At 41.9% G+C, this 15,354-nt stretch overlaps 1 protein-coding gene across 3 annotated transcripts in view; it reads right to left on the reverse strand.

Annotated features, from left to right (window-relative positions):
* Positions 1-15,354, reverse strand: part of enox1 (ecto-NOX disulfide-thiol exchanger 1) — a 722,268-nt gene that overhangs the window by 563,258 nt on the left and 143,656 nt on the right. Inside the window, exon 2 of one of the 3 annotated variants that reach the window (XM_051926915.1) lies at positions 5,934-6,105. The exons of 1 other annotated variant lie outside the window; for it this stretch is intronic. The gene's annotated coding sequence lies outside the window, so the exon portion shown is untranslated. Of the gene's footprint in view, positions 1-5,933; positions 6,106-15,133; positions 15,155-15,354 lie in introns of those variants that run through there. One more of the 3 variants, XM_051926916.1, reaches the window with a different exon arrangement.

The raw sequence follows: 15,354 nt of genomic DNA on the forward strand, positions 1-15,354 counted from the left end.
CAGAAGGACACTGACTCCCCATCCTGGAGGAGACCAGCCCTCGCAATACGAGCCGCTGTGCCCCACGGGGCTCAGCAGAGAGAGGGGCACTGTAGTGGACGGCCGGGACCCATGCCCGACCAGGACGCCCCTTTGTCACTTGATCCGGGAGAGCAGCCATGGGAGCCACGCAACGTCACTCAGAACCTTTGTTGGCAGCACCCCGGGTTGCATTGGGGCCACTTTCGTGGAACACCGGAGCTCATCTTGGTTGGGCTCCGTGGCCTCCGCCAGGGGGAGCTGCATAGAGCTGCACGGCTTAATGGGCCCTTCTGGGCGGAAGCGCAGCCACACCCGGAAGTGCAGCCAGAAGTAGGTCAACGAGCACCTGCAGCACTTCCAGGTGGGCTATAAGAGGAGCTTGCAGCCACTACTCAGGGCGCCAGAGTTGGGAGGAGGAGGACGACAAAGCTGCCCTGGGAGGAGTGGAAGACAAAGAGTGTGATTTGGGGTGATTTTTCTTTCTTTGTATTTTGGGACTGTGTTGTGCCTGTGGGGTTCACAGGGAAGACGTGCCCCACAGGTGAAGAAAAAAAAAATCTTTTTGTTTATTTTATACGTGCCTCCGTTGTGAGTCTGTGTCGGGTCGGCGCCAACAAAATGCCTATATCACAACAGGAATAGCACGGTAATGTCAAATGAACGCCATTGCTACAAACAAAACAATGACAACCATGGCAGAAACTCTTCCAAAAGGGTGCCAGAGTGCTGTTAACTGGAAATCAGAGATATACTACAGAGATGAACCCAAATGACAACACATTTTGAAGAAGATCACAAAAGACTAGTGGCAGCATACCGTACAAAATCAAGTACTTGAAGTTCAAATCTTCTGCAGTCCCAAACAACACTGGTAAACTAAGTGACCTAACCTTTTCTCTTTACTCTGTACACCTCCAACTACAAATATAACATCAGGTCATGTCACTTGCAGAAATCCTCAGATGATTCTGCACTTAGGGAGTGATTGATGTCTAGAAATCACAGACATGCTACAGAAGTGAACCGAAGTCAAAACATATATAAGGAAGATTCCTGAAACATACTACTTTCATTTACCATTTTTAATTTATCTGGTATTATATGCACATCTCATTGTAAACATTTGTTGTCCTTTTTATAGAGTCAAACTATCAAGGCCGACTATAGTTATCACATGTCAGTAAAGGAATTCAACATGAAACACTATGCTGAGCGGCTCCATCAAGAACTCAACAAGCACTGTATATAAGATATCCTTCAATCTTATCTTTGTCTGCACTGCAGTCTTACCGTATGCACTCTACCTAATATATCACTTTAAATAATAGCACCACAGTATCTGAAGTGATAGTTTTCAAACACAGCCAAGCTAGAAGTCCCCTCTTTCTCCTGACTGTTTATTTTTTCCAAGTACAAGCTTATTTCTGTATTTACTAAATTTAGTGTTTAATTTGTTTCAGTCTAAAGAACCAGACATAACCAAGTGTGTTTATTGAGGCTTCTTTCAGGACTAAGTTTAGAATTGTTACTCTCTTCAGTTACATTGAATATATTACAGAAAAGCCAAGCAAAATGACACCTTTTATTATTTTGCTTGGCTTTTCTCTACATTCATAATGGCTAACATGGTACAACACCCAAGTACTAATGAATACAGTATATTAGAAATACATATGAAGGAGTAGAAAGGGACAATCTTTTGGAATGCCTTCAAATTTTAAACATAAACAATTTCTGTCAATTAAATTTATAACAGATGTTGTTGAAAAGTAAACTAACAAAATCACTAACATATTGTGCTTCTGACAATATTGTGGCAATATGATCAGTACTGTCTTCCTGCTCCTGCAACCTGGCTTCAGTCTCAGTCTAGTCACTACCTGCGTCTGTATGTAACACATGAGCCCACCCGCATCGGTTTTTGATGCAAGGGAGCTGAGTTGAAAGACAAGATACTTCAGTATACCTTCATCAAGCAGACAGTACAAATACATGGCAGGGGATCTGTTTAAGTCTTGGAACCCCTGATTAACCCTTATGATTCCCTGAAAGCCTGAAAATCACAAATGTGGGTGGGTTTCCTGAAAAAAAAACTAAAGTGTAAATAAATCTGCTATGATGTTATAAATCACTCATTTCCCATTACTGGGTTTGTTACTAAATACTGCAGTAGCCAGCAGATAGCTCTTCTCTGGCAGGGTGGGAATGTAGTGGTCTGCTAGCACTTCAAAGCTAGGGCAGGGCTAGATGCTTAAGTGGCAGCAGTCTATTGCGTAGGGATGGGAAGGGAACTTCACCCACTGATAGGCCTCAAGAGGATTCAAAAAAGAGGGATGAGACTTTCACAGAAAATTACAAATAGGACCCCCCCTGTTGAAGAACAGTGATAAACTAACCTTGATGAATTTGCTTCACCTTGAGTTTGGCAAAATTGTGGAAGTGTTTGGGAACTTCACCAAACTCAGTGAAGCGCCATGAAGTCAATAGGGAAGGAGAACCTGAGCTAGTTTTGAGTGGGTTATAATGATGCAATGCTTGTTTAAATGTTCCTGAGGGCTGCCAGCCAAACAGCAATTTGAGCTGTAAGGCGGCCATGCCAACCACTGCACCACCGTGCCTCCCTGAGATAATATTAAACATCATAACAGAAAAGGTTCTTGCACAGAGTGGCAACAGGGCTAGGAAACATGAATCTATTGAAGCTTCATTCCCACAGATTTCATAACAGATTCTTGTCTCTCTCAAATCAAAAAGTTTGTTTTTTTCTCACTGACACACATTTATTCACTCAGTGCTGCTGTTTTCAAATAAGCACAACACTAAAAAGCATAGATACTTCATTCCTTCCTGCCTGCACTCACTTGCACAGCACTCTGGGTAATACTATTAAAGGGATAGCTCACATACAGGTCCATACAAAAACACATTACTTTTAAAGCATGTATTATATATTACTGAAAATTTCCACTTTCCTTCTGCATGAACATTTAATGTTTAAATGTACTCACAAGTTTTCAGGTAATTTTTAGCATACCAGTATAACAATTCTAATTAAATCCATACCAGAAGAAGAATTTCATTTGGTAGTGGTTGATCCGGTATACCGCCCTCTACTAAGATCACATGTTATATAGCCAGGGGGCTGTCCCATTAGACATTGGCTGCTACAGCTCTGTGATGTCACAATGGCCTTGCTGATCATCATCAGGATGCTGGAAAAAAAGTTTGCCTAAACCAGCACTTTTTTGAGAATATATTCAAGGTCACCGATGAACTCAGCATAATCGATGTGGAAAACGTTTTGCCAATCAACTCTACTGAAGAGTGTGGAAAGATGCAGAGAAACATTGCTGATCCTCAAAATGCTGTGCTTCTGCCTTCCATATTCTTAACTAGAGTTACAACGCTAGTCTATGGCAAAATGGTGCACTGGTTCAGGGCATGTACTTATGCATGGCATGAAAGAGCCATTTTAGCATTGCATACACAGTACCTTGAAAAGTGGCAGTTCTGCAGATTATACAGTATATATGTGTAGAATACTATTAATCTTTTTGAGATTAGGTATCCTGAGTCACAGCATTTTCCAGAGCTACTTTATTGTATATTCCTACTTCCAGAGTTAAGACTTCAGTGTTCAGTCAACACTGAATCATTAAATGGGCACCCAAATTACCCCAAAGGTATTTCACATATTAAGTACAAATCAAGGGACCTACCTGATCAGAGAAACAACATCCATGACAATGGGTAAGATGGGTAAGCATTACCAAATAATGAAGGAGTTTATTAAGATTCTCTAATACAAAAAAACAAGGACAACAACCCATGTAAGTCATTAAGCAGGCAAAGAAAAATTAAAGTCAACTCGTAGGCACAAAATGCAAAAAACACAAAGACTGGTTATTGACTTTAGCTGCACCAAAAAGCCTCTATGTCCAGTCACCATTTAGGGAGTGCAAGTACTCTGGGTCCACATCAATGAGAGGTTGGACTGGTCTCATAACACAGGGGAACTATGTAAGAAAGGACAGAGCAGGCTCTTTTTTCTTGGAAGAGTATGTTCCTTTAATGTGGGAAGTGACATCCTCCACATCTTCTACAACTTTGTAATGGCCAGTGTGATTTTCTACGCTATGGTATCCTGGGTTGATACCATCACTTTAAGAGAGGCTCACTGAATTAACAAGATAATTAAAAGGGCAAGCTCAGTTATAGGACACACTCTGGATGGCCTGGAGGTAGTAGCAAAGAAAAAATAAAGACAAAATTGACTACTATTATGAACATCCTCGTTCTGACATATTAACACTGAGAACTTTCAACCAATTAATTATTCAGCAAAGGATGTCACGAAAAGCTACTGGGGCTCCATTACACCAATAGCAATACATTTGCATAGTGTCTCAGTGGGACTGGGACTTCCAAATCAGAACGTTTCTTTCTTTTGAATTTTCTTTCCTTATTGTCACTCTGATGTACATTTCGACCAAACTGAGTGTGTGTGTGGGTGTTTAATTATTTATTTTGAATTACTTATTTATATATTTATTTAAAGGTTCTGTAAAAAGCTAACTTTCCCACGGGAGAAATAAAGTTCTATCTATCCATCTATCTATCTACTGTGACAGACCCGGCCAGGATCAAGCCATAACTGAAGGACCAGGGGAGCGGACACACACAGGGCACTACCTCCCCTGGAGCACTAGATGGCAGGGTTGTGTTTCCCACAGGGCCTCATGGAAATTGGAGTTCTTTAACAGCCCTGTTGGGTGCCATGGGTGCCACCAGGAGGTGCTGCTAAGACTAGGCAGCCCTGCTCTGTGGGGTTCCAGCCTTACCCAGATGTGCTCCTGGGCCAAACCTTCAGGACACAGGAAATACTCCTGGGGATCACATAAAAGGAACCAGCAGACTCTACTCCAGAAGCCAAAGTCTGGAGGAGGAGGACTAAGCTTACCAGAGGAGGAGTGGAGGCGGAAGGAGCAACAGAGAGAAAGAAGTAACAAAAGTGCTGTGCTTATTGCTGTGCTTATTGTACTGTACTTAGTGCTGGTGGGGAACGAAGGAAAAGCATGTTCCACTGAAATAAAGCCTTGTGTGTTGCTGGACTTGGGCCTGTTGTGTCGGGTGTTAGGGGGACTGGAGCTCCCCATAGTGGCCACACTATCGTAACATAGACAAGTCTAGGAGAAAACATCACATTTAGGAGCGTGATGCAATAACCTTCTGTTCTAGGACATCAGTACCCATGTGCACAGATGGACCAGGGTGAGTTTGCAGACAAGCAAGAATTCTAGCCTAAAAATATGAACATTTATAATAAAAAAGAATTAAAGTGTTCCAACAGTGTATTCAAAAACAAAGTTCATAAAATCGTGCCTTTATGATCAAATATGTGTTTTTGGGTGCAAATAACATTCAACAAATGTTTAAAAACGTAAAAGGTCGATAAGTAACCTCTTTTTGTTCTCTTTCTCTAAACATCTGAGTCAAGACATTGGAGGTCCCAAGTACGCAGCATGCTGCATTCCGGTTTTCCATGTAAGCTACAAACTGCTGACTTAAACTGCCACCTCAGACAGTAACCAGAGTTATAGCACTGCCACCTTAGTTGGTTTCTGCAAGGAAGGATTGATGGATGTTTAGTTTAGTTCTGTCTGAGTGCACAGTGAAGAATAAAGTAGAAAAATGAGTGGGTGTCAATTCTTCATCCAACCATTTCTAAAAAGCTTCTCCATTTCTGGATCAACAGTGCCTTTCCTCACGGCACAAAGTTAAGGCAGAACCAACAGGGCTATAGCCCATCACACATGGTCAAGTTAGTGTTTCCAGTTAACCTAATCTGCATGTCTCTGAGATTTGGGAAGAAAATCATATCTCCTGGAAGAAGAAGGAAAAACATACCCAACCTGTTTAGTAACAAGGCCAGGCCTTGACCCTAAATTTCAGGATCTGTGAAGGAGAGATGATAACTTCTTTGCCACTGTACTGCTTATATTTCAGAAAACTTCAATTCCTGATTCAATTGCATGCTGGTGTTCCATCTGTGTTTTTCTGTTATTGTCAGCTCACATAGGGATTCTAATACAGTAAAGTAAAAAACATGCTGTCAGATCAGCTGTTGCATCTAATTTTAACAGAATATTATGCTGTTTATATATATATATATATATATATATATACTGTATGTATATATATATATATATATATATATATATATATATATATATATATATATATATATATATATATATATATAAATCCTGTCAGATTCTTGCTTTATTAAGTGAATATTAAAACTAATGGCCACTTATGGTGACCACAAAGGTTTGTGCTGCAAACTAGAGGACCTCCAGAATCTTAGGTTTAAATTAGAATAATATCCTGATTTTGAACTGGCCTGGTCTGAATTACTAAGTTCCAAGATTCCAGCTGCACACTTTGGAGCAATCTAGTGTTACTGATTAGTGAGAATGTCTTTGGGTTGTGAGATTAATGGAATATGGATAAGGTCAGAAAAAACATCAGTGTGAACTCTCCACACAAAAGGCATCCCAGCCTAGAAATAAACATAAAATCAAAATGTCCCAAAGAGAGTAGAAATGAAATTGAATAAAAATAATTTAATCTCTATTTTTCCTTAATTTTTTTTTAATTTCAAAACTAGGTAAATGAGTTTGGTGTATTATACTGAAAGAGTTCAGTTTTCAGTAACCAGCACTAAATGTACCAACATCCTTACTAACGTTAAGCTTAATCTCAAATGTTTTACAAAATGAAATAAAACAAAATAAAAAAAATTAATAATTTATAGAGACAAAACTAGATGACATAAACTATCACTGTTTCCATGAATTTCCCTTAAAATTATTTACCTTGCTATTACAAATTAGCTAAACAACCAAATTTCACAAATTCACGTAACACAAAATAAAACAGGGGCCACAGAAGCATTGAAAGTAGCACTGCCGACTCGCAGATCCAACATTTCCACACCTGGACATTGTCTTTGTGAAGTTTGCATGTCCCCCTGTGTCTTTGTCGGTTGTCATCTCACATACCGAAAAACCTGTGTAGGTTAGGCTAATCTGTGACTCTAAATTAGACCCTGCAGGTATGTACATGGATACTTCTGCAAACTGCTGCCCTGTGAAGAAGTGCTGCCAGGATAGGCTCTGGGCTAACTCAACCATGACCTGGATTAAGCAGGTCTGTGAATGTTATCAAGTCTGGGTTTGGTTTTGTTGGTGCCCTAGGCAAAGGTGAAAATGTTGTGCCCAAACCACCCAGAAGACAATTGCTCTACATTTATTGCATGGAAGAGTTTGGGGGTTTGGTAGGCTAAGCAGATTTTTATAGTTCCAGAATGGGTCACAACTTATTTTTTCAGCTAATAAAGTTGAAGATGAGGTTGGTCCCCCTTGGCATTTCATGCGCATTGTTAAAATATACATCAGAATAGGTCATCCACCTGAAGCTAAGGATGTTCGGGCCAGGCCAGTACTTGGATGGAAGACCAGTGAGGAAACGTTTGGGTTGCTGCTGGAACTGGTGTTGGTGAGACCAGCGGGGGCACTTACCCTGTGGTCTGAATGTGGAGGGGTCAGAGGGAATGTCATAATTGATGACTGTAGTTGCTGATCTTGTTGTAGTAATTATTGGAGATGTTTAATTATACAACTACATTATGACTTTTCAGCAGTTTCACATTTCCAAAGTATCACATGCTTGACCCTTTTCTGACAGCCAATAGTGTTTCATGTGAAGGGTTTATGGGTACATCAAGTTAAGTAACAATCCCTGCCCTTTTTTCCATTGTATTCTATTTGTGAGGTCCCAAACAACCTTGTTTCTTACTCCTCATCACTTCAGTTGAACGTTCTATTGGTTATCAGTTCTCATGCACACAGCGCCCACTCCAACAGCTTAAAACAAAATCAAACAGGTTTCAGACAACAAGTAACAGACTAGAAGAACTACTGTATGTTGCTGGGTAGGTAGTATTACATGTCTAGCAGTTAAAGGATTGAACCATGACTGCCCCCAACTGGCTAAGATTATGTCTATGTCTATGACTGAAAATCTCTAGAACATTTGTGCAGTGTGACATGGCTTTTAGAATCATGCGGAAATCAGTCACAGGTTTGCTGCTCTGCCTAACAGTATGGTGGCTAGGGTACGATGAAATCCTGTCCGTCACTATTGAAACCAATATGTTGCTTGTCCCTGCCTTGTGAAGATGTGCTTTCTCATCTTCCTGTGGTACTTAAACCACAACTAACAAAGAGCCTACTAACCTAGATAAAAACACAATTCTCTTTCTTATGCTATAATATGATGGCCCTTTTATAGCAGTACTTCTTTCCTTTTATTTTACATTCTTTTTATCAAGGGCTCTATTAGTATTTCTTAGCCAAAGTATTATATCTCTATGGATAGCCAAACTATTTTTATATTCCCTTGTTAAATTTATTGTCGCTGACTAATGTACTGTATGTTTGCACATTTTAAAAGCAGTCACAATGAAAGATGCAAAAGACAAGATAAGGACTGTTTCACATTGAAGTCTTCAATCGCTTTAAGCAATCAAGCCAAGGCATTACTGTTGTATCATCACATACAATGCTACTTAGTGAATAATACAAAAAAAAGCTTTACATAATGTTAAAAATACAATTTTACATAACTATAAGAATACTGGGTCAGTTATTGTTAAAGCTATCTCCCTTAAACTGCAGAAGAAAAAAGGCCAACACAAAGTAAATCCAGGGATAGGCAATGGGTCTCTGCTGCCATAAGGGAATACATAAAGATGCAGGGAGTTAAAATTCAGCTGCCCCAGTTTTTTACTCCTTTAACAGGCCAATTGTGAAAATTCTGTGCTAAAATGATCTGTTCCAAAGAGCTGCAAGGGGCAGTAATTTTGCTTTCACTCCCACTATTTATAATCAACTAATCTGTCTAGCACAGTTTATTCTACAGCACACTACTGAACTATCTCACCAAAACATCTGTGCATGTCTCCATCTGATAATATAGCTGTGTAATCTCTTTACTATGTGTTTCTTTGTAGGCTGTAAAATATGATGAGATATGCACCCTTAAACAGAAATTCGTACAACTGACACAGTATTTTCAGTTTTTCTCATAAGTCACTGTGTGCATTAAACTAGAAAATAGTTCACATTGTTAATGTTGGCTTGTTTTCTCAAGTTACCTCCATAACATTCCATCTCTGTACTTCACAGTCTGGATATCTCTTTAATTCCTTGCACCTAATTCCAACTGCAAAATGCCATACCCCCACTCTTCATTCCCTATTTCACACTTAAATCACTTAAATCTCCACTTGATCCTTATCAGTGCCAGTACTTACATTACCACTCTATTGGAGCTCTTATTGCCCCTACATAATTACCAGAGCATTTATAGATGACTTGACTGTGCCAAGAACATTGTTTCCTGACAGCAAATGTATTCTTCAAGGTTTGATCATCTGGGCATACATTTTTTTATCAGGAAAATCCATGTCTCTTGTGCTGAGGTGAGGGAAGGTAAGAGATAAGCTCATATTTGCCTTTGCAGGGTATTTTAATTCTGGTAGTCTCAGAAAAACCTGTGAAAAGTCTTGGGAAAGTTTTTGGCTGCACCGTAAAGGGATATGCAGGCGTAGCTGACACTGTACCAGTGCAGAAGATGGGAAGCCAGGTAAATTCACAGCATGGGTTCTAGGGCCGTTACTGATTTAAGAATGTTTTTACTTTTCACCACTTATGATTTGGCAAGAATGCTTATTCTATATCCCCACAGATGGCAAAGCCTACCACATATCCTGAGCAGCATGGCTATATATGGATAGAAATACAAGCTGACACTTCTATTCAGCAGTTGGAACCTGATGTTCATTGTCACTTGAGCAAAAGCCGTTTTGTAATATACACTACATTCAGGTCAAGTTTATGGTCATCTGTACTTGGTACAATCAAATTCTTATCACATGTTTTCTCAGTGCAGTTGACAATAACAGAGTACCAATAAAAGACACACACACACAGAAAATAAAACATGTCATGCAACATGTATGCGTATATATACTGTATATCTTATATATATTTCTCTTCTGGTTCCACTTCAAAACCGGTCTCGCCCACACGCAGCCGACACGTCATTTCTCGATTCCTATTCGTCCTCTTCCAAACCCTTCCCCACGCTCCCTGCGGCTCCTCTTCAAAACCGGTCCCGCCCACACGCAGCCGACACGGCATTTCTCGATTCCTATTCATCCTCTTCCAAACCCTTCCCCACACTACCTGAGGCTTCCCATACACCTTGCTATTTTCGTTATACTGCAACAGTTGTTTCCTAAGCCTTTGTTATAAACACAAGAAAAGGCATTCTTCCCAACAACTATATGAGTGCCAGAAATGCAATAAGAAGTTCATTACACAGGATTGTCTGACTAAACACAACAAAACTCATTCACAAGTCTTGCAATGCGACATCTACAAAGCAACGTTTCCAAACCAATGCAGTCTCAGCAGACATACACACAATCCTCTTCCCATTACCACAGATACTTCTTCACCTCATTCCTGTCTTCCCATCCAAGAGTACAACATTGGGACTCCAGACCAGCAGTGCAAACACTGTCATGCACTATACTGGCCTGCTGAGTGTAATACATCCAAAAAGTACTCGAGGTGCTGCCACGATGGTAAAGTAGCTTTACCACCATTGCAGGAGCCACCTGTGTCTTTACAACAGCTTCTTACACAGCAAACATTAGAAGCTAAAAATTATCGTGAACACATTCGAGAATACAACTCTTCTCTAGCATTTGCTTCCAAGGGTGCACAGATAACTCAACCTCCTGGCCACGGACCATACTGTTTTAAAATACACGGGCAAATTTATCACCAAATCTCTCCACTATACGCTAACACTTCTGCCTCTCCAGGATATGGACAGTTGTAAGTTTTTGACACAGCGCAAGCCACTGAAGTATGCTTACAAAATAAAGCAAACTCTGCATACAGCGAAAATGTACTTCTCCAGCTAGATTCCATGCTCAGAACCATCAACCCCTTCGCTAAATCATACAAACACATGCATGAAATCGTTCAGTCCAATGCAACAGCATCTGTACGAATGGTTTTCAAGGAAAACCCTAGGCAGGATTTATGACGATAAAATGCCCTGACATGTCACACCGATGTGGCAGCGATTTTCGTCGGAGAAGATGGCGAACCGCCTGCCGAAAGGGACATTTGCATCTATCCCATAGGCAACTCCTGTAAACAGATTTCCACGTTCAATATGAATTGTGATCCTATGGTTTACCCACTTTTATTCCCTTACGGAGACATTGGCTGGCACAATGATTTACAACATGTTCCCGATAAAAGAACTGCCAAGCAAACAAGGCTTACTCAATACCAATTTTACGCGTACAGATTAGCAATGAGGAATTCATTTAGTATTTTGCAGTCCAGTGGCAAACTATTCCAACAGTTCGTCGTAGATGCGTATGTTAAAACTATCTCAGATTACATCAACAAGATCTGCGCATGGAACAATACAAAGGACTATCAGACACACTGTAAGCAAACACTGAAAATAACAACGTACTTTTAGGCAAAATGATGATATTACCGTCCACATTTCCAGGAAGTCCCAGATACATGCAACAAAACTATCAGGATGCCATGGCCATAGTACGTAAATTTGGAAAGCCTGATTTCACAACTGCGTCTCTCAAGAAGTATGTATTTCTTCTTGATTTCTGAATTCCTTTCTCACCGTTTTCCATTGCTATTCTTACACCGCCATATGCTACGGCGGGTGTCGGCTAGTATATAATGGCGGTTGGCCAGGTCCCATGCCCGGCCGGATGCCCCTTCTACGTATGTTCCAGGGGAGCAACCATGGGCTCCTCAGTAGCCCCCCCAGGTACGCTTGGTGGCAGCCTCCCTGACGGATGATGGTGCCTCAGTTTCCCGCAGGGCTCCATGGGAGATGGAGTTCTCCACAGGAGATGGAGTTCTCCACAGCCCTGTTGGGATCTGGGGTGGCCGCCAGGGGGTGCTGCATGGGTCCCTGAGCCAGCCTGGACAACTATACAACCCCACCCAGAAGTGCAATTAGAAACAGGTGATCAAGTACCTGGAGATCTTCCGGGTGGGCTATAAAAAGGGTCAGCAACTACCGCTCAGTAGCCAGAATTGGGAGAAAGAGGATGAGGTTGCCAAGGAGGAGTGGTGGTGCCAAACGGGAGTGTTGTGCTCATTTGAGTTAAGTGCTTTTGCGAATGTGTTGTGGCTGGAGGGTTCACGGGGAAGCCATGCCCTCCAGCTGAAGAAAAATAAAAGTTTTGTTGGATTTTACACATGCCTTTGTGTCAGTCTGCGCTGGGTCGGGCGCTATACAGCGTCCTTATCACAATATATATATGCAATTTTATGCAATATATAGAATATACATTGTTAAGTATTTAGCAAGTAAGTTATTAAGTATTTAGTTATAAATGTATATTAATAGGCGGCACGGTGGCGCAGTGGAAGCACTGCTGCCTCGCAGTTAGGAGACCTGGGTTCGCTTCCCAGGTCCTCCCTACGTGGAGTTTGCATGTTCTCCCCGTGTCTGTGTGGGTTTCCTTGGGGCGCTCTGGTTTCCTCCCACAGTCCAAAAACATGCAGGTTAAGCGTATTGGCGATTCTAAATTGGCCTTAGTGTGTGCTTGGTGTGTGGGTGTGTTTGTGTGTGTCCTGCGGTGGGTTGGCACCCTGCCCAGGATTGGTTCCTGCCTTGTGCCCTGTGTTGGCTGGGATTGGCTCCAGCAGACCCCCGTGACCCTGTGTTCGGATTCAGCGGGTTGGAAAATGGATGGATGTATTTTAATATATATAGGATATCTATCAATCTATCTACTGTATGTATATACAGTATTAGACAGAGTACCCAGCACTATCAGGGTATATTTCCATAACAAGGAAAATAAAGCAAACTAGCCAACCCGCGGCGTATGCTACGCCGCAAAATTATGTATTGATGGGTGAACACTTCCTGAACGACACAGTTGTCCAAATGGGGTGGGTTTGTGGATACCATTGTGAGTGAATGAAAAGATAGACCTCTGGAGAGAGCAACATATAATTGTCCGTGACTGAAAGTGGGATCGTCTGTGACGAAGAAGGCCACACTAGTGAAAGTTACTTCGTCGGTTGGGATAAGTGTCAGTACTTGTAGATTAAGGTGTAGCGAGTCTTCGTTGTTGACGCTTAATATAGCTTGCGTACTGAGATGTTCCGGAGTCACAGTTGAGAAACACTTTTTTAATGTCTTTTAAGCACAGGGGAAAAAATGAACATGTGAAACATCCGTAATGTAATAAGCCACCAAGAAAAGTAACATTGCAACAATGCTATCTACGACCCGATCTCTGTAAACAGAAGTGAAAACAAAATCGAGCCCGGTGTATTCTTTAACTGCCTTGTGGCACTGTAGTAGTGCTGCTGCTTTGCAGTAAGGAGAGTGTGGAAGATTATGGTTTTGCTTCCTGATTCCTCCCTGTGTGGATAGTGCTTTGAATACTGAGAACACCACTATATAAATGTAACAAAGTATTAACAGGAAATTGTCTTCGTGTAATAGTAAAAGGCAAATTATCCGCGACAAACCAACTGTTTTACACGCTGCATACCAACCCGCGGCGTAGTATACGCCGCATAATCACGACGCTTTTTAAATGTTTTTTAAGCAGAGGGAAAAAAATGAACATTTGCAAAATCCGTAACACTGTTTTCAGTAAGTACAATGCACACGCGTTTAATTTGTCGGCCACTTTTTGCCAGCCGTCTTTTCTGTTTTGGGCTGCTTTTGCACTGTTACCACTTGTGCATATTAAATCTTGAAATCCTTTGAGTAACTAATTAACTAACTAACACCAACCCACCCACACACACAGCTTGTGTGAAACAAATGCGCCCGTACTTTCATAATTTTGTTGCAGCCTATAGTGGAGTCAGGCACAGAGAAGTTCAGCTGCTGAGAGAGCGTCTCGACTGTTGCAGGGCCTGCATCGGTGAAGCAGGTGAGATGCTAATGAAACAGAGGCACAGGGCTTATTGGTTTTTAAAGACTGCTTCCTTCATTGTGTTTTAACCTCAGTTTTAAAGGATTGTTTTAAGGATCCCATGGGATACCCCCTCACAAACTGTTTTAGACACTGCATTCAGCAATTCACATCCGCGACAAACATGCCTTTTCTTACATGGTCCTGCCACGTCCACACTCGTTCTCAAAGCATACACACCGCCTGGTCATGTGCCCGCTCGCAAGAGCAACTCACGGAGACCTGCCCACCAACTCTAAGACCATGGCGTGTAAAACAGTTTGCGATGGTGGTACGTGCGTCATAACCGAAAAGAATAATGAAAAGTCAACGTGGCTCAGAGGTGCATGTGGACTCCTAGCACAGACGAAAGCGACTTACGGGGGTGGTCTGTGAGTTGTTGTGTACGGGCACATGAGCAGGCAGTGGGAATGCCTAGAGAGTGAGGGGGGACGCGGGCAGGGGAATAAGGAGTGTTGGTGGGCGGGGAAACGTTTTCCGTGTTCCTGCAGGACCATCTAGAAGACGCATGTTTGTCGCGGATGCGGTGGATGCGGGCCGGGGAATAAAGAGTGTTGGTGGGCGGGGAAACGTTTTCCGTGTTCCTGCAGGACCATCTAAGAAGACACATGTTTGTCGCGGATGCGAATTGCTGTATGTAGCATGTAAAACAGTTTGCGATGTTGCACGCGGTCGTGCATCGTAACCGAAAAGTCAACGTGGCTCAGAGCTGCATGTGGACTGTAGCACAGACAAACAGAAATGACGGCATGTTTTCCGAGGCGTCACGTCCGAGTTGGTGGGTGTGGCTCTGCGAGTTTTCGTTGTATCCAATGGTCTTAGAGTTGGTGGGCGTGGCTCCTTCCTGCGTGCTTTCATGGGTGTCTTGCCCGCCCTGGCGGCGGCTTAGAGAATTATATATATAGATATATATTTTTTTTGTTCTTTATTTCACCTTATACAATTTCTTGTATTAGGAATTTGTTAGTTTTTGCATACCCCTTGGGGTCAGAGCGCAGGGTCAGCCATTGTACAGCGCCCCTGGAGTAATTACAGGTTAAGGGTCTTGCTCAAGTGCCCAGCAGAGTAGGATCTCTTTTGGCAGTGACGGGGATTCGAACCGGCAACCTTCTGGATTCCAGCTCAGATGCTTAGCTTCAGAGCCACCACTCTGCCCTATTGTGTGTCTTTTAAATGTTGACCCTTTTGCCATTGCTGGA

Source organism: Erpetoichthys calabaricus, chromosome 4 (assembly GCF_900747795.2).
Source record: "Erpetoichthys calabaricus chromosome 4, fErpCal1.3, whole genome shotgun sequence".
In the NCBI taxonomy this organism is placed as follows: Eukaryota; Metazoa; Chordata; class Cladistia; order Polypteriformes; family Polypteridae; genus Erpetoichthys; species Erpetoichthys calabaricus.